The sequence below is a fragment of the Schistocerca nitens genome, chromosome 2 (genome assembly GCF_023898315.1).
Source record: "Schistocerca nitens isolate TAMUIC-IGC-003100 chromosome 2, iqSchNite1.1, whole genome shotgun sequence".
NCBI classification, from domain to species: domain Eukaryota; kingdom Metazoa; phylum Arthropoda; class Insecta; order Orthoptera; family Acrididae; genus Schistocerca; species Schistocerca nitens.
In genome coordinates this window covers 563,536,665-563,556,450 of record NC_064615.1, presented here as the reverse complement: position 1 = coordinate 563,556,450, position 19,786 = coordinate 563,536,665, and positions in this window count along the sequence as shown.

Sequence of the window (19,786 nt, the reverse complement as noted above, 5' to 3'; positions counted from 1 at the left end):
GAGAGGTTACAAGCTTTAAGAGATAATTATAAGTTTCGACATCCATCCGCAAATAATTTCGCCAGTCGTTAGGTTCGCCCTGCAACTCTCGCAACAAATTTACGTGAGAAAACTGCTTTCGCTTTAGCAGCCACTGTCTACACCATTTTGACCGCTTTCTCTGTTTCCTATGGTTTGTCTGAATGCTTTTTGCAACACAAGTTGCGAACACAGACCACAACATAACTTCCTCCATTTCCATATTTCAAAATAACTGAATTAAATTTTTGACGTTTACGGGGAGCGTAGTCGCTTGCCACTGATATTTCTTTTCTACACTGACAGATGGCGGGCGAGTAGTAGATTGGGGTTTGTGTCGTGTGAACACACCATATTTGCAGCGATCTTTTGGATGTACAGACATCTGCGCCGATGTCTGCGCAGACAGATCGTTGCATGTGGACCGGGCTTAAAGGCCAACTCAGACTGGCCGGCACTTTTCGTCAAAGCAGACACGGGGGTGAAACATTATAGGGATTTGGGGTAACATGCCCTTTGTTAGCTTCGAGCGCTTCAAGTTTATCAATCCATCGTCTCGCTTTCTTATTATTTATGGTCTCTCCAATTTTGTAATAAAAAAAGTAGCAGATGTAATAGTACATCCACTCTGTTCTCTTATGAACCGGATGTTTGTCAGTGGCTGTTTCCCTTTATCCTTAAAAATGACAGTCGTTACTCCGCTGCACAAGATAGGTGACAAGTCTTGTCCTAATAATTACCGTCCAATCTACCTTGTACCCATCACATCAAAAATAGTGGAATATTGCATATAGCTCCAAATCAGGCAACATCTGTCTGTGAATAATATTCTTAGTGACTCTCAGTATGGCTTCAGGTCCGGACTGTCAACGTCAAAAGCAGTTGAAGATGTTGTTTCATATATATTGTCATCATTCGAATCAGTTAATGCCACTCTTGTGGACCTCAGCAAGGCATTTGACTCTGTCAGTCACAGGATAGTACTAGAAAAACAGCACTGCTATGGTATTAGAGGCTCAGAACTATCTCTGATCGGATCCTATCTGAGCGACAGAAAACAAATTGTGCATTATAACAATATGAGGTCAAATGTCTTGGATATCATGCAGGGTGTACCACAAGGCTATGTGTTTGGACCTTTACTTTTTATAATATATGTAAATGACTTGCCCAGCACCATGCTTTGTAAATCCACACTCTATGCAGATGATACAACTTTTGTTACAGCAGGGAAAGATTTAGGAAAATTAAGCGAAGAAAGTGAGGCTCATCTCAGAGCAGCCATAAAGTGATTACAACTCAATGACTGCATATAAATCATGATAAAACTGTAAATATTCTCTTTAGCTTGTGTGTTAAGAGTGATAAGATTGATCGTGTCTCAGCTAAACTACTTGAGATCCATCTTGACTCAAAATTAATGTGGAAGAGTCATATCGATTATATTTGTACTAAGTTAGCACGTGTGACATATTTGTTAGGTAAACTATGGTCAGGTGTTAGTGGTAAGTTATTACTCAATGCATACTATGCCTTTTTCCACACCCATTTAACATATGCCACTTTTTTGTGGGGAAACTCACCCAGAGCAAAACAAGTTTTCATTTAGCAAAAGAAGGCAGTCAGATGCGTCCATGGAGTCAGAAATAACGAGTCTTGTAGACCATATTTCAAAAATCTAAAAATACTAACAGTTGCAGCCCTCTTTATACTAAGTTGTCTGATACACACAAAAGAAAACCAACACAGTCACAAACTACGACAATCTATCCATCACCATGACACACATATAAAACAGCAAATTGACATCCCAGTTGCTAGACTAAAGAAAACTCAAGATAGTTACAGGTACATGGTAGTAAAACTATTTAATATGTTGCCAATAGATGCACATAATGTGTCACTGAATGAGTTTAAAACTGTCACAAAGAAATGGCTTAGAGAAAAAGCTTTTTATACAATAGAAGAGTTTATAATGTGCACTAAAGATGATCTTAAGTACCGGTAATAATATAGTTTCACTTAGATTAAACTTGTACATGTAAATATAATGCAAATACCTTGTGTAGCATCAAGGACAAATTTCTGTATCTTATTAGACAATAATTATCTACAATATATTACACCATTTCTGTTAGTTATGTAAACTGTATATGTACACAAATGACGACATCAATTGCATTTTTAATGCCTAAAGATGGATAATAAAAATAACTAAATAAATAAATTATTGCCTGATTTTTAGTCTTCCACATTTGTTTTCGTTTCGTAGTTAACACAACTCCAACAGCTTGTGTCACAGTTCGGGAAATCTCGTGTTCTCTTCTATCTTTTGATCAGCCTGCGGTCTAGTGACTTTTATTGGGACTAGGGTTTTTAACCCTTTAACTGCTCTAGAAGTGTTAACTTGCGCGCCTTTGTACCTGTCCCTGTGTGCTCTGAACGTGTGTTCAGAGTATCAGGTAGAAGGACTGGTGGGGCGCGTACACACGTTCAGAGCACACAGGGACCGGTACAAAGGCGCGTGCGTTAATACGTCCAGAGCAGTTAAAGGATTGATACATTATGGATTTTGACAATAAAAATAACTGTGAAACACGCACTGAAATATCTTCTAGGATGCAGGTCGCATGTAACAACGGAAACTAATAAACAAATAAAAGGTCCCGAGTTCGAGTCTCGGTCGGGCACACAGTTTTAATCTGCCAGGAAGTTTCATATCAGCGCACACTCCGCTGCAGAGTGAAAATCTCATTCTGGAAATAAAAGGTTGTAATCATGATTCTGTGTAGTTCCCGAGATCGCGATCGTACCGGGATGTGGTCAGTTCTGATGGCATTATCTCAAAGACGAGTCATTCCATTGTCTTTTACCCTCACGACAAAAGTTACAGTCACTTTATTGTGATACAATTCGTTATTTAATTCTTGATTAGTTTCTTGATTGTTTCATCTGAAATTTTCCATCTTGTTTTCAAACTGATTAAAATCACGTAACGTTTTTATCCATTTCTCAAATATGTGAAATGGTTCAAATGGCTCTGAGCACTATGGGACTTAACATCTATGGTCATCAGGCCCCTAGAACTTAGAACTACTTAAACCTAACTAACCTAAGGACATCACACAACACCCAGTCATCACGAGGCAGAGAAAATCCCTGACCCCGCCGGGAATCGAACCCGGGAACCCGGGCGTGGGAAGCGAGAACGCTACCGCACGACCACGAGCTGCGGACTATCAAATATGTGAACAGGGATTGAATTGCCCATTTGGAACCTACTCGGTAAACCATTACCTCCTCTCTTAATCAAACATTATACTGAGTTCAGTCAAAATTTTTTGGAGGACAACATTTTCGTCATTGTCTGTTACTTTTACTTAAAAATTAATATAAATGTTTCTTATATCTATACATATATGCATACACATTCTATGAGAACATGTATTGTAAATTTGTTCAAACGCAGCAGCAGTTTGTGCAGTGTAGGATTTTGCACTGCCGTAGCTTATTTGTGCACATCCCTTGCAATCGCGCTGCATGTGATTGTTCAAACATGCTCGATACTGTTTCGAACGCTGCGAAGAATCGGGAAATCTCGACCCGTTCGAACACGAATATCGTTTGCCCAGCTCAAGTTAACAGAATCTGATTTTATCACAGTGTACTGGTGATTACTACTTCCCGTGTGTATTGAACTATTCGAGTATCGTTGTAAATATGTTACTCCTGTTTTGCTTGCGTTCTTCTCGCATCCGTAATATTGGCCGGGGTTTCCAAATTTGTTTTTGTTTCATATAAATCAGGAGCTGCTTGGTAGCCTGCGGATTGTTATTGCTTACGAATCTGCTCGATTTAAATCAATTATAAGTATACTGCTAGTATTCTACGTTATTTTTGTTTGCACCCGTTTTCCGTACTTTTTCGCATTTAATGGAAAACTAAATCACTCATTTACATTAACATCACACTCCGTAAGCCACCTAATGGTGTGTAGCGGAGGGTGCTTTCGGTACCACTATCTGATCCCGCCAGTCCTGTTCCATTCGCGAATAGTGTGTGGGAAGAATGATTGTCGGTAAGCCCTTGTATTGGCTCTAATTTCTCGAATTTTCTCCACGTGGTCAATATGTGAGATGTATGTGAGGGGAAGTAATATATAGTCTGACTCCTGAAAAGTGCTGTTCCAAAATTTCAATAGTAAATCTTTCCGTTATGCATAACGCCTGTCTTGTAACGTCAGCCAGTGGAGTTTGTTTAGCGTCTCCGTAACGCCCTCTCGCCAGCTAAGCGATCCCATGACGACACGCCGCTCTTCGTTGGATCTTCTCTATCTCCTCTATCAGTCCTACCTGATAGGGATCCCAGATAAGGCCACTTCTTTCGTGGATGCGTTACATTTCTTTAAGATTCTTCCAATGAATCTGAGTGTGGTGTCTGCTTTTCCCACTATCTGATTTATATGGTCATTCCACTTAAGGTAGCTCTGGATAGTTACGCCTAGATATTTTATGGCAGATGCTGTCTCCAGCTGTTTATCATCAATAGTGTAGCTGTACAGTACTGGATTTCTCTTTCTATGTATGCTCAATATGTTACATTTATTTACTTTCAGGGTCAACTGCCAGAGTCTGCACCATTCATCAATTCTCCACAGGTCGTTCTGCAAATTCTTACTATCTTCTTTCGTATAAACAACTGCATCATCTGGGAATAGCCTTAAATAGTATCCAACACTTTCTACTAGATCATTTATATACATATTGTAAACAGCAACGGTTCTGTCACACTTCCCTGTGTCACTCCGAATATTACCTTTACATTTGTCGATTTTGTTCCGTTAAGAGCGACTTGTTGAGTTCTGTATGCAAGAAAATCTTGAATCCAACCGCAAGTCTGCTCCGTATTTTTCTCACTAAACGCAACTGCTGGACAGTGTCAAAGGCCTTACTGAAATCAAGGAACAGGGCACCAACCTGAGTGCCGTTGTCCACTGTGCTGTGGATCTCATGGAGGAACAGAACGAGCTGAGTTTCGCAGGATCTCTGTTTGCAAAATGCATGTAGATTTTTTTTTTAGAGGAGATATTCATTTTCCAAAAAGTCGTAATTCTTGAGCATAAAACATGTTCTACAATTCTACAACAGATGGACGGCAACATGTAGGTCTATAGTTGCGTGGATCTGTCTTACGGCCTTTCTTAAAAACGGGAATGATTTGCACTGTTTTCCAGTCGTTAGGTACCTTTCGTTGCTCAAGCGATCTACAATAAATTGCTGCTAGAAGGGGAGCAAGTTTTTCTCATAATCTTTATAGAATCTTATATGTATCTCATCTGGTCCTGAAGCCTTTCCACTACTAAGCTATTCTACATCTACATCTACATCTACATCTATACTCCGCGAGCCACCTTACGGTGTGTGGCGGAGGGTACTTATTGTACCACTATCTGATCCCCCCTTCCCTGTTCCATTCACGAATTGTGCGTGCGAAGAACGACTGCTTGTAAGTCTCCGTATTTGCTCTAATTTCTCGGATCTTTTCGTTGTGATCATTACGCGAGATATATGTGGGCGGTAGTAATATGTTGCCCATCTCTTCCCGGAATGTGCTCTCTCGTAATTTCGATAATAAACCTCTCCGTATTGCGTAACGCCTTTCTTGAAGTGTCCGCCACTGGAGCTTGTTCAGCATCTCCGTAACGCTCTCGCGCTGACTAAATGTCCCCATGACGAATCGCGCTGCTTTTCGCTGGATCATGTCTATCTCTTCTATTAATCCAACCTGGTAAGGGTCCCATACTGATGAGCAATACTCAAGAATCGGACGAACAAGCGTTTTGTAAGCTACTTCTTTCGTCGATGAGTCACATTTTCTTAGAATTCTTCCTATGAATCTCAACCTGGCGCCTGCTTTTCCCACTATTTGTTTTATGTGATCATTCCACTTCAGATCGCTCCGGATAGTAACTCCTAAGTATTTTACGGTCGTTACCGCTTCCAATGATTTACCACCTATGGCATAATCGTACTGGAATGGATTTCTGCCCCTATGTATGCGCATTATATTACATTTATCTACGTTTAGGGAAAGCTGCCAGCTGTCGCACCATTCATTAATCCTCTGCAGGTCTTCCTGGAGTACGTACGAGTCTTCTGATGTTGCTACTTTCTTGTAGACAACCGTGTCATCTGCAAATAGCCTCACGGAGCTACCGATGTTGTCAACTAAGTCATTTATGTATATTGTAAACAATAAAGGTCCTATCACGCTTCCTTGCGGTACTCCCGAAATTACCTCTACATCTGCAGATTTTGAACCGTTAAGAATGACATGTTGTGTTCTTTCTTCTAGGAAATCCTGAATCCAATCACAAACCTGGTCCGATATTCCGTAAGCACGTATTTTTTTCACTAAACGTAAGTGCGGAACCGTATCAAATGCCTTCCTGAAGTCCAGGAATACGGCATCAATCTGCTCGCCAGTGTCTACGGCACTGTGAATTTCTTGGACAAATAGGGCGAGCTGAGTTTCACATGATCTCTGTTTGCGGAATCCATGTTGGTTATGATGAAGGAGATTTGTATTATCTAAGAACGTCATAATACGAGAACATAAAACATGTTCCATTATTCTACAACAGATTGACGTAAGCGAAATAGGCCTATAATTATTCGCATCTGATTTATGACCCTTCTTGAAAATGGGAACGACCTGCGCTTTCTTCCAGTCGCTAGGTACTTTACGTTCTTCCAGAGATCTACGATAAATTGCTGATAGAAAGGGGGCAAGTTCTTTAGCATAATCACTGTAGAACCTTACGGGTATCTCGTCTGGTCCGGATGCTTTTCCGCTACTAAGTGATAGCAGTTGTTTTTCAATTCCGATATCGTTTATTTCAATATTTTCCATTTTGGCGTCCGTGCGACGGCTGAAGTCAGGGACCGTGTTACGATTTTCCGCAGTGAAACAGTTTCGGAACACTGAATTCAGTATTTCTGCCTTTCTTCGGTCGTCCTCTGTTTCGGTGCCATCGTGGTCAACGAGTGACTGAATAGGGGATTTAGATCCGCTTACCGATTTTACATATGACCAAAACTTTTTAGGGTTCTTGTTTAGACTGTTTGCCAATGTTTTATGTTCGAATTCGTTGAATGCTTCTCTCATTGCTCTCTTTACGCTCTTTTTCGCTTCGTTCAGCTTTTCCTTATCAGCTATGATTCGACTACTCTTAAACCTATGGTGAAGCTTTCTTTGTTTCCGTAGTACCTTTCGTACATGATTGTTATACCACGGTGGATCTTTCCCCTCGCTTTGGACCTTAGTCGGTACGAACTTATCTAAGGCGTACTGGACGATGTTTCTGAATTTTTTCCATTTTTGTTCCACATCCTCTTCCTCAGAAATGAACGTTTGATGGTGGTCACTCAGATATTCTGCGATTTGTGCCCTATCACTCTTGTTAAGCAAATAGATTTTCCTTCCTTTCTTGGCATTTCTTATTACACTTGTAGTCATTGATGCAACCACTGACTTATGATCACTGATACCCTCTTCTACATTCACGGAGTCGAAAAGTTCCGGTCTATTTGTTGCTATGAGGTCTAAAACGTTAGCTTCACGAGTTGGTTCTCTAACTATCTGCTCGAAGTAATTCTCGGACAAGGCAGTCAGGATAATGTCACAAGAGTCTCTGTCCCTGGCTCCAGTTCTGATTGTGTGACTATCCCATTCTATACCTGGTAGATTGAAGTCTCCCCCTATTACAATAGTATGATCACGAAACTTCTTCACGACGTTCTGCAGGTTCTCTCTGAGGCGCTCAACTACTACGGTTGCTGATGCAGGTGGCCTATAGAAGCATCCGACTATCATATCTGACCCACCTTTGATACTTAACTTAACCCAGATTATTTCACATTCGCATTCGCTAATAACTTCACTGGATATTATTGAATTCTTTACTGCTATAAATACTCCTCCACCATTGGCGTTTATCCTATCCTTGCGGTATATATTCCATTCTGTGTCTAGGATTTCGTTACTGTTTACTTCCGGTTTTAACCAACTTTCCGTTCCTAATACTATATGCGCACTATTTCCTTCAATAAGAGATACTAATTCAGGAACCTTGCCCTGGATACTCCTGCAGTTTACCAATATTACGTTAACTTTTCCTGTTTTTGGTCTCTGAGGACGGACGTTCTTTATCAACGATGATAATGTTCTCTCTGGTAAGCCGTCAGGTATTTTATCGTTTCGCCCAAGGGGGGGTCCCTCTAACCTAAAAAACCCCCGTGTGCACGCCACACGTACTCTGCTACCCTAGTAGCTGCTTCCGGTGTGTAGTGCACGCCTGACCTGTCTAGGGGGGCCCTACAGTTCTCCACCCAATACCGGAGGTCGATGAATTTGCAACCATTATAGTCGCAGAGTCGTCTGAGCCTCTGGTTTAGACCCTCCACACGGCTCCAAACCAGAGGACCGCGATCGACTCTGGGCACTATGCTGCAGATATTAAGCTCAGCTTGCACTCCGCGTGCGATGCTGGTTGTCTTCACCAAATCAGCCAGCCGCCGGAAGGAACCAAGGATGGCCTCAGAACCCAAGCGGCAGGCGTCATTCGTTCCGACATGTGCTACTATCTGCAGCCGGTCACACCCAGTGCGTTCAATAGCTGCCGGAAGGGCCTCCTCCACATTACGGACGAGACCCCCCGGCAAGCACACCGAGTGCACACTGGCATTCTTCCCCGACCTACCCGCTATTTTCCTGAGGGGCTCCATAACCCGCCTAACGTTGGAGCTCCCTATAACTAATAGGCCCGCCCTCTGTGACTGTCGGGACCTTGCCGGAGAATCGGCCACTGGCCCAACAGGCGAGGCATCCTGTGGTGGCTCGGAAACGATGTCATCACCACTAGGAAGCACCCCGTACCTGTTGGAAAGGGGTAAGGCAGCCGCCACGCGGCCAGATCCCACCTTCGCCTTTCTGCCAGGCACGCGCGAGCCCACCACTGTCCGCCATTCACCCTGGAGTGATGGCTGACCGGTAAGATGCTCACTGCCGGAAGACGCAGCGACATCAGGGGTTCCATGTGATTCCAAGGCCACCGAAGTAGGCATAGGTCTCACCACAGTTGCCCCAACGCCACTACGAGCCGACGCCTGCGCCTCGAGCTCGATGAGCCTAACAGACAAAGCCTCCACCTGTCCCCGAAGAGTGGCCAATTCTCCTTGCGTCCGCTCACAACAACCACAGTCCCTACACATTGTAGCTGCTTTTCAATTCCGCGGTCGGTTATCTCAATATCTGCCATTTCGACGTTCGTATGACGATTGAAAGGAGGGACAGTGTTACCATCTTCCACAGTGATACAGCTTCGGAAGACTGAATTCAGTATTTAGGCCTTCTCTCTGTTATCTTCCTTTTCGGTGCTGGTGTGGTCGCTGAGAGAATGAATAGATGTTTTTGACCCACCTACTGATTTCACATATGACCAAAATCTCTTAGGGTTTTTACTCAGGTCGGTTGACAAAGTCTTACTTTCAAAATCATTGAATGCTTCTCTCATTGTTCTCCTTACGCTCATTTTGTTTCGTTCAGCTTTTGTTTGTCAGCAGGGTTTTTACTTATCTTGACTCTCAGATGAAGTGCTCTTTGTTTACGTAGCACTTTTCTAACACGGCTAAAATGGCTCTAGGCACTATGAAAATTAACATTTGAGGTTATCAGTCCCGAGTTGGTTCTCTAACTATCTGCTAACGGTAATTTTCGGACAAGACATCCAGAACAATGCCACATGATTCCCTGCCTCTGGCACCAGTTTTGATGGCATAACACTCCCAATCTATACCTGGAAAGTTTAAGTCACCCCTTATTACAACGGCATGATCAGGAAAATTACTAATGATATTCTTCACGTTCTGCTTTAAGCGCTCTACAACTACATATCCTGGCCCAGATGATCTATAAAAGCATCCGATCACCATTTTTGACTGTTCTGTGATGTTCAGTTTCACCCAGGCTAATTCACATTCAGTATCCGTGATAACCTCACTTAATTTTAACGGATTTTCAACTGCAATAAAGACGCCGCCACCACTGGCGACTAACCTATCCTTACGATAAACATTCCAATCTGAACTTAGGATTTCGTTTTCATTGACGTCTGGTTTCATCAGCTTTCTGTTCCCAATACTATCTGTGCATTATAGCCTTCAGTAAGCGATACTAATTCTGGGACGTTTCCTTGGATTCTCCTGCAGTATACGAAAATCATATTAATCTTTTCTATCCCTGCAAGGACCGAGATTCTCTGAGGTCACAGGCAAATCCTCATTGGTCGCAAAGGAGGGGTTCTCTGACCTAAAAAGCCCCATGTGTAGGCCACACATACTCCGCTACCCTAGTAGCCACTTCCTATGTGTAGTGCACACCTGGCCTATTAAGGGGAACCCTACAATTCTGCACCCAAAAGCAGAGGTCTGAGCCACTTCCTGTGTGTAGTGCACACCTGGCCTATTAAGGGGAACCCTACAATTCTGCACCCAAAAGCAGAGGTCTGAGCCACTTCCTGTGTGTAGTGCACACCTGGCCTATTAAGCGGAACCCTACAATTCTGCACCCAAAAGCAGAGGTCTGAGCCACTTCCTGTGTGTAGTGCACACCTGGCCTATTAAGGGGAACCCTACAATTCTGCACCCAAAAGCAGAGGTCTGAGTCACTTCCTGCATGTAGTGCACACCTGGCCTATTAAGGGAACCCTACAATTCTGCACCCAAAAGCAGAGGTCTGAGTCACTTCCTGCGTGTAGTGCACACCTGGCCTATTAAGGGAACCCTACAATTCTGCGTCCAAAAGCAGAGGTCTGAGCCACTTCCTGCTTGTAGTGCACACCTGGTCTATTAACGGGAACCCAACAATTCTGCACCCAAAAGCAGAGGTCTGAGCCACTTCCTGCTTGTAGTGCACACCTGGCCTATTAAGGGGAATCCTGCAATTCTGCACCTGAAAGCAGAGGTCTGAGCCTCTGTTTTAGACCTTCCACTCTGCTCCAAACCAGAGAACCGCGATCGACCCTGGGTATGATGCTACAAACAGACAGCTTAGAATGCACCCCACATGTGTTACTAGTTGCCTTCACCAAATCATCCAGCTGGCAAAAGGAGCCGAACATGGCCTCAGAACACAAGTGGCAGGTGTAATGCGTGCCGCCATGTGCCACTACATGCAGCCGGTTGCACCCAGTGTGTTCGATATCCACTGGCAGGGCCTCCTCCACATCCTGGGTGAGACCTCCCGGCAGACATGGCTAATGCACACTGGAATTCTTTGCCGCCTTGCCTGCTATCTCTGTGAGGGGCTCCATCACCTGCCTAACGTTGGAGCTCCCACTGACAATCATACCCACCCTCTGTACTTGTCCGGACTGGGCAGGAAAATCGATTGCTGGCTTAATAGGATACCTATCCCATGCTGGCTCGGAGTTATCATCAACACTGTGTAGCATCTCGAACCTGCTGCTAAGGCATAGGGAGCCAGCTGATCAGCCTGCTCCCTCTCTTGCCTTCTGCCCAGTGACACGTGAACCCCCACTGTCTGCCACCCACTCTGGAGTGAGGATGGAGCGGTCAGATGTTGCATATCAGAAGCCACAGTGATGTCTGGCTCACCAGGGATCACAGTAGCACCAAAGGCATTGCAGGTCTCGTCACTGGCGCCCCGACATCACTACAACTTTGAGCATTAGCTAGAAGCCAATGCAGCTTCCAGCTGTTTACAGACAGCAGCAGACTTTCCTTGTGTCTGCACACAGCAAGCACAGTCCCTAACCATATCGTACTGTGTATAAGATAAATATAAGGTCTCAGATGGTGCTACTGAGTTTGAAATGTATACAAAATATATCAAAGGAGAAAGTAACACTACAAATTGCTGTGCAGATTTATCGCTGTACTTTGAGACCGCAAGCTATTACACAGAAATAAATTTCTCTACTGAAGTTGATGTATTTACAGACACCTGTTATTAGAAACCCTGTTTACCAAAAAGTTACTGCATGAGATTAATATTCAAAATAGACTGCACTTATCTAAACTGTACTAACACAAAATTAAAACTTCGTGGCGTGACGGAGTTTCTGGCGATGGGAAAATTTACAGTAGGAAACTGCCCCACACAAGGATATCCCCAAGACTTACGTAAGAACAAAAACTATGATTAATTTTCTAACCACTAGTCTACGCAGTAAAATACACATGTATAGTTCACTTCTTTGTAGAAGCACATGAAAAGAACAAAGACTAAAATAATTTACTTTTTTCAGACAACTGCTGCTGCTTCCGTCGGCGCTGCTGTGCGTCCTCTCGGTTCGGCAGCTGCAGCTACTCTGAGAATGGAGCCTGTCGTCAATGGTCACTTATTCAACTGAGTCACGCGAGAGGTGATGTGGCTGTCCGGCAGTGGTAAAATTTACACCATTTACATGGGACTCGCAAAACCAGATTTCTTTAAACGTTAAATGAAACCTGAAGTCTATATTGCTCCTGAATTATTGAAGCCCCAAGAGTTAGGGCAAACTAAACCCAGGACTGGCTCCCTAGCCCACGCCTTCCCTGAACACCACTCACTGGGCAGTAATTTGTTCAGAGAGGCCGAAGACCCACATGTTTCTAGTTAACACCCTTGTTGCGACGACGCTCAGCTCGAGAGTCGCCATCAAGAACTCGATGCTGTGAGCTGACGGCCGGAAAGCACCTACCGCGCACCTGAGCGACAGGACGTCGTATTTTGCTGCCTTCTGTCGGTGATTTCAGTCGGTGTCGTGGTGGTCGCCGACGATCTGCGCGTTCATGTTGTGCAACATTCTGTCCTTCGCCACCATGATGTCAGGTTTGCGGACTCCCTCCGGTATGCAGAGGAGGGGCTCGACGGAGACGTCAAACCCCCATTGAGCCAGCTTGTGTATGGTGTACTTCACGACGGCGTCATGACGCCGCATATTGGCTCTGCTGGTAAGACCCCAACCCTGGACAAAGTGGTTCGCAGTCTCGATGGCGTAACACATTGCTTGGTACTTCCTGTCCCTGTCACAGGTGGGACTCCTATGGGCTCTCAATGGCAATGCATTGAGCATGCGGATGCACGCCATGTAGTCAAGGCCCAACAGGAAGCGACTGGTGTCCACGATCCAGCGGTCTCAGCCTGGCATCTTGGCCAACGACAGCAAGGCAGCCCTGTTGAAGGTGATACGCAAGTGCGTGGCCCACATCTCCGTGACCTGTTCAAACATTTTCAGCAGTTGGCCCTCCCACATTAGATACCATTTCAGAGCTGTCACCTCATGCTGCCCCTCCCCCAGGGCTGCATCGGTGGCAAGGGCCCAAGCTGCAGCAAGACAAGGAATCTGTTCCACCTCAGAGGTAGCTCCATCCAGCGGGCAGACAAGATGCTGAGGCCCCCCTAAGCTATAGGAGCATGGAAAAAACACGGAGTGTCCACTGGAGTTAGAACCATCTCTCACTGCAGCCCAAACACAGATGTCCTTGTCCTTAGGGCTCCGATACTGGTGCGACTCAAGGCGAGGCCATGGCACAGGCCCAGGAGAAGTATGTCCCAAAGTGCATAGAACTGCTGCTGAGGCTTCAGCAGTGCTCACGTGATGACACCCAGTTCCTTCTCAATGTGGCGCCTCGGATGGAAGAGGCACTGGCCCATAGAAGAGAACTGTAATCCCATGTAGCAGAAGGTCTCATCCACAGGCAGTGCCAGCATGGTGATGTTGCCGGCAGTGAATGTGATGTCAGAATCAACCTTCACCTTCTTGTCATGGCCAGACGCCATTAGTGCGACGGTGAAACACTTCCACGGTTTCACACCCAGCCCCAGTTAGCTGAGGGCTACTACTGCTGTGTGAATCAGGGACTGCACACTCCCTTCATCATGGTGAAGAGTGGAACTGTTGAGGGCGCTCTGGTCATGTGTCGGGCCAGCATATGCATGGGGGCAGTTGCCTCATGACCAGTGGCTGTGGTGGATGACCAAAAAACCTTGCAGGAAATTTTAGTGCTGTAAGGACTATATATGGTGCATGTGATTATTTTTATTTATTTTTGGGATCTGTGTGTCTTCACAGTATATGTACAAGTGCCTGGTGTCGAATGCTATATGCAGGAGGCAGAAGTGATGAATTTGTATGGTGCAGAATACAAATTGTGTTTACTACATTGGTGTTGTATGTGTTGATACAGCCAAGTTGGAGATCAGTTTCACGCTGAAAAATTCAAGCTTTCCTTGACTGTAGCAGAGCAGTGTGGTTGAGGAAGTATCCTCCTGTATTTCATGATCTGTAGACCACTTATGTAGGTTTTAACTGACATTGCAATATGGCGATCTGTACAAAATAGTTTTGTCGGCGAAAGTCTCGTCTGCATAAAATGGTGGACAGTGCTCCCACATCAGCAGCAGCGGTCTTTTGGCGGGTAAATTCAGTAGGAGATAATCAGAATGCTCCATTCATGTACAAGATATCTTTTATGCAGGGCGTAGGTGCCTCCACAGAGTAGTTTGAACAAGATGAGGGCAAGGTATCTATGGAAAGTTTTGATAGCAACAGGATATCTTCTCTGATCGAGTGTTCAAAGATAAGTTCAAGCAGACCATCCATCTCTGGTGGGATGCTGTCGCTCATCCGCCATTGTGGCTTTAGAGCATCTCCAGACCAGCAGCTGTAGGACACCAAAAATTCCAGCAGTTTTTCTCGTCTGTTGGACAGTGCTTCGAATTCTGTTTGCGTAATTGTTCTGATTTTCCCGTATGTTCTTAGACAGTGCTTCGAGAAATGACGACTCCAATAGCAGCAAATATAAACTAAGACCACACATCGTTTCAGAAAAGCGATGAACGGCACATCAACTGTAGAATTCAGGAAGTTTTCTCTCTCTCTCTCGTTCTCTCTGTCAGTGCCTTCAAACAAGCAGCTAAAACTCGAAAAGTGGCGAGCGTCCTGTTTTTAGAGTTATGGAGATATTTATTTCAACTTTCCATTATCGTCGTTTTGATGTGTAAAATGAGATATTGCAGCTGATATAAGTTTCGGTATCTGTTTACCACAAAAGCGTGTGAAGTGTCTACAGGAAATTCCACAAGTGTCCGTGATCTTTTTAGAGTCCATATTCGAGTGTGCCAGTGTACATCGCAAAACTGAAGCAAACTACTGTGCAGTGATCTTTTGGAAAGTGTGTTTAGATACATATTCAGTTGGATTTAGTAACTCCTGAAGCAGGTCCTGCTCAAAGACAAGTGTATTTCCCACAAAAGCGCGTAAAGCATCTCTGGGTTGGTTTCACAAGTGTGCCGCTATCCATGTTCCAAGTGTGACGGTGACGGTATTCCTCGTAATAAAATGTGTAATTATTTAAATATTCTCGGGTCATCTGCAAGGCTCTCTCTCTCTTTCTTTGTGATATCTTCAAGTCATGTATGTGAGAATATTCCGCAACACCAAATGTAATAACTTCTGAAGCAGTTCGTGTTCAACAACAAAGGGTACCCATGCACCTTAGATAGGAAGGGGGGAGGCTGCGGATATTTCCAACATGACAGAAAGTGCTTAGCTGCTACCACGTGACTGTGCCGTAAGCCAGGGCAGAGACTTGGGGCAGGCAGCCCGGAGCTTTGCCTGCCTGAGTCTCTGGGCCTGGCAACTTGAACTGTTTAAATAAGCAGCGCATACAAAATAAAGACTTGCATCTGCCCCAACAGCAGCCGAGCACAGACTAAGTCTTTTCCCACCAATTTCCTGATGGGGGAGGGGAAGGGAGCAGTGCATACAAAATAAAGACTTACATCCATCCTATACAGCAGGTCAGCACAGACTGAGTCCTTTTGCCACCCATTTCCAGATGGGGGAGGGGAGGATCCAATTGATCTATTTTCCACCAAAATTTGAACTTCTCACCATGACGTCACTGCAACCTTGCCACATCTATGGCCGCTATCTTGGATCAGCCATCTCGAATAAATCTTGCAGTGATGCAACGTGGGGTGATGTGCACATTATGCTATTACTGGTGGTGGAGAGTGGTTCCATCATGAAGAGGTCATGTCAGAAGCTCAACAGCCCAAGGGATGTTCAATGGTGGCTGCAACAGGGTGAATCTAGGAGGCCATGCATGCAATGTGCATTGTTCCTCGTAAAGGCATCCTAGCATCTTGTGTATTCCAACTGGCAGCAGTTCCACCTCAACAGCGGAGGACCACCACCTAGCGGCCGCTCAGCTGGTGGGCGTGGCGCCTTTGTCTTCTTCTGCCTTCTCTCCTCAGAGCCGACAGTGAGGATGGCCACAGGAAGCCTGAATGCCACCACTGATGGTGGCGTCCAAGGCCGAGAACCACGCGGCGGAGTGCGGTAGCCCCCTGAGGTGTCTCCAGATCGCCTCATCGACTGCAGGTATTGGCAGTGGATGCTCCAGCCCTGGCAGAGATTGGGGCTCGTCTGGCAGAAACTCAGTGGCGCGTGGGGGACGCTGCTCGCTGTGTGTCGATTGTTCACGCACGAGGGCTGCCACATACTCCTGCACCATGGCCCTGTGTGCTGTCGTCCTCCTTCCCCACTTGATGGCGTCCAGGGTATGATGTGGGAATAGAGGCAACTGTTCTTGGTTGGTAAATAAGAACTTTGAGTCGCTGGCACAGAGGAACTTGCCTCCACCAGAACGAACTCCAGAGGCTCCTCCTCTGCCCATCAAGCTCTCTTCCTCTCGATGATGATTTCCATGTTCGCTGCCTCTGGGTGTGCCTTGCAGCTATGTTGACCATTGCCATTCTTGTCCGGAAGAGATGCCTGGCAGGAAAGAGGCCATAACAGGGTTAATGGCGATAACAAAGAGGGCAATGCAGAGGACAGAACATTGAGACACACCGTTTTCCTCGATAAAGTTGTCTGACAATGCAGAACCTACTCAGTCTTAGAAAAATTCCTGAAGTAAATGGGGCATTTGGCCATGGAAGCACCAAATGTAGAAGTATGGAGGATACCACATCTCCAGCAGGTGTTGTAGGCTTCTTCAAATCGAAAACACTGTCACAGTCTGGTATTCCCACAGAAAACCATTCATGACGTGAGATGACAAAGTGACGAGATGTTCAATTGTGGAACAGCCTGCTCGAAATTCATTGTGTGGGGTTAGTAAATTGCGAGACATGAGCCACCATACCAGCTAGGCATGAATCTTATGCTCCATCATCTTACAAACATGGGTGGTGAGAGAAATGTGGCGATAACTAGAAGGAAGGTGTTTGTCCTTATTGGGCTTAAGTATGGGTATGACAGTGGCTTCACGCAAGTGTTTGGGAAACATGCCCTCTGCCCAGATGCGATTGTATGTATGAAGGAGCCAGTGCTTGCCCGCAAGAGAATGGTTCTGCAACATCTGAATGTGAACGTAGCCCGGCCCTGAAGCGGAGGACTGGGATGCAGTGAGAGTATGATCTGGCTCCCTCATAGTACAGCAGCTTTGTAGCACTCACGATTCTGAGATGAGAAAGGGATCACCTGACCCTCCTCCACTCGTGTCCGATGGAGAAAGACAAGGTGATAGTGGGTGGAGCTCAATATCTCTGCAAAATGGCGGCCCAAGGTATTGGAGATAGCAATAGGGTCCACTATGACATCATCTGCTACTGTCAGGCTGGAAATTGCGGAATGGTCCTGGGTCCTAGAAAGCTGTCAGAGGTCAGCCAATGTGACAGAAGGGTTGAACTGTTACAAGAACTATTTTTTTATTTATTTATTTCATTAACAGGACAGGGTAACCCACCATCTTGAAATGCAAGGTGGATTGGATGCTTCTGAATCTAACAGCAAAGACTTCTCATTGTTACAATCTTATTAGTATACCATTGTTAATGCTTTTTTAAAGAAATAATAATAATATAAAGAACATAATATATAAAGACTTCTCTGAGGTTACAGCGAAATGAATGCTTAACAATTGTTAAAATGATTCCATATAATTTGTTACTGTATAATTGATGAGAATATAATTTATATAATGCAAATGTCAAAGAAAAATTAAAAAGCAACAAAATGGAAATGTAATACAACGAGTGTGGTGAAAATAATTTGCAGTATGTAGAGGGAGGTGATATGCTGTATTTGGATGTATAATATAGTCTAAGTAGCATGTTGGTTGATAATGGCCTATTTCTACCTATTTCAGATGAGAAGGTCTCGGTACAACCTCGAGCTATTCTCATCTGAAATGGTTTGTGCTAAGGTATGTTTACACAGATTACACAGGTTAAATACTGATTGAGCACTTCATACATTGAATACATGAAATTAGCTTTAAATAGGGTATAGTTCATTGCTACTTGAATGCATTATTCCTTAAGTAACTTAATACATTACTGATATATAAAATTCATTGACTGTAGCTTTGAATAGAGATGAGCAATACGTTACTGCTTGTGTGCAGTATACTTTAAACACTATGCTGTATGTGATTGGGGAGGAGGAGCCTCAGAATAAAAGTTCTTTGAGCCTTCTCCTCCCAAAAGCGACATTACCTCATTACTACAGTCTTAGTATGTGGTGCTGGTGTTTATTTGTTTTATGATTGTTGTGTTGTTTCTGACTGTTGTGGTATGCAGTGTCATGCATTGTTGGTTTTGGTCTTTCTGAGTCATGTTCATTTAGTGTTCCTTCCTTTATTTCGGAATCTGGTCGTGTTTGTGTCCTCCCATGCGGTTTGTTTTGTTTGTGCTTCTCTACACCTCCTTCCATGTGAGTTTTGGCGCTTGTATTCTTGATGCAAGGTGTTCGATACAATATCGGTTATGCTATTTATTGTGTTCCAGTCATCGGGATTACCTATTATTCTGGCGATGTCATTGTCGTTCTGTATAGGTCTCACTTGTGCTAGCTTGTTGCAGAGCAGTGTGACATGTTCTGGTGTCCCAGTTTCTCTGCATACACATACTTCATCGTTAGTTAGTCACATACAGTTTACATGTACCAGATATGGCCCATGGCCTGTTAGGAAATGGACCATCCCCTGGCTTAGGTCGACATGTTTCAGTTGTCGTCTTTTGCATATATCAGGAAAGAAAGAGTGTACTCGGTGACCCTTGTCGGATGATCCCACCCTCTCTACCATGTTTGAATCCACTATTGTTTCATTTGTGTTTTGTTCATAATGTTGGTTCCTGTAATTTCGGTGACTTTATCGAGCCTGTCCCTCTTAAGCCAGTAAAGCGCAGCTCTATAACATATTGTTATGTCTATAGGGCAGGTCCCCATCATAACGCAAAGGGCCTCTAGTAATGTGGCGTTGAAAACTCCACTCATTCTCAGGAGTATACTATGTTGACCTCATCTTGCAATTGTCTTGTTAGTCTGTATGTTCGGTCTATGAGCCCACGATAGATTCAAATATCGCAATGTGATAGGTCCTTATCGTCGTAATAGGTAATTTGTACTGAATTGTGTTTATTCTTGCTAGTTTGTGCATAATTTTGGAAGCTTTGTCAGTTATCTATTTTATATGATGGTTGAAAGTCTGTTTTTCGTCAAAATGCAGTCCTATATAACATGTGGTTTGCTTCCTCTGTATGCTTGTATTGCCTAATTTTAGAATTGGATTCCTCTGTAGTGTCCCTCTGAGCAGTAAGTATACAGTTTTGTTGGGAACTCTTTTTAATTTATTTTCTTTGCACCGTCTGTTAATTTTCTGAAGCAGTTGCGTGCCTTTTGTCTCTAGTG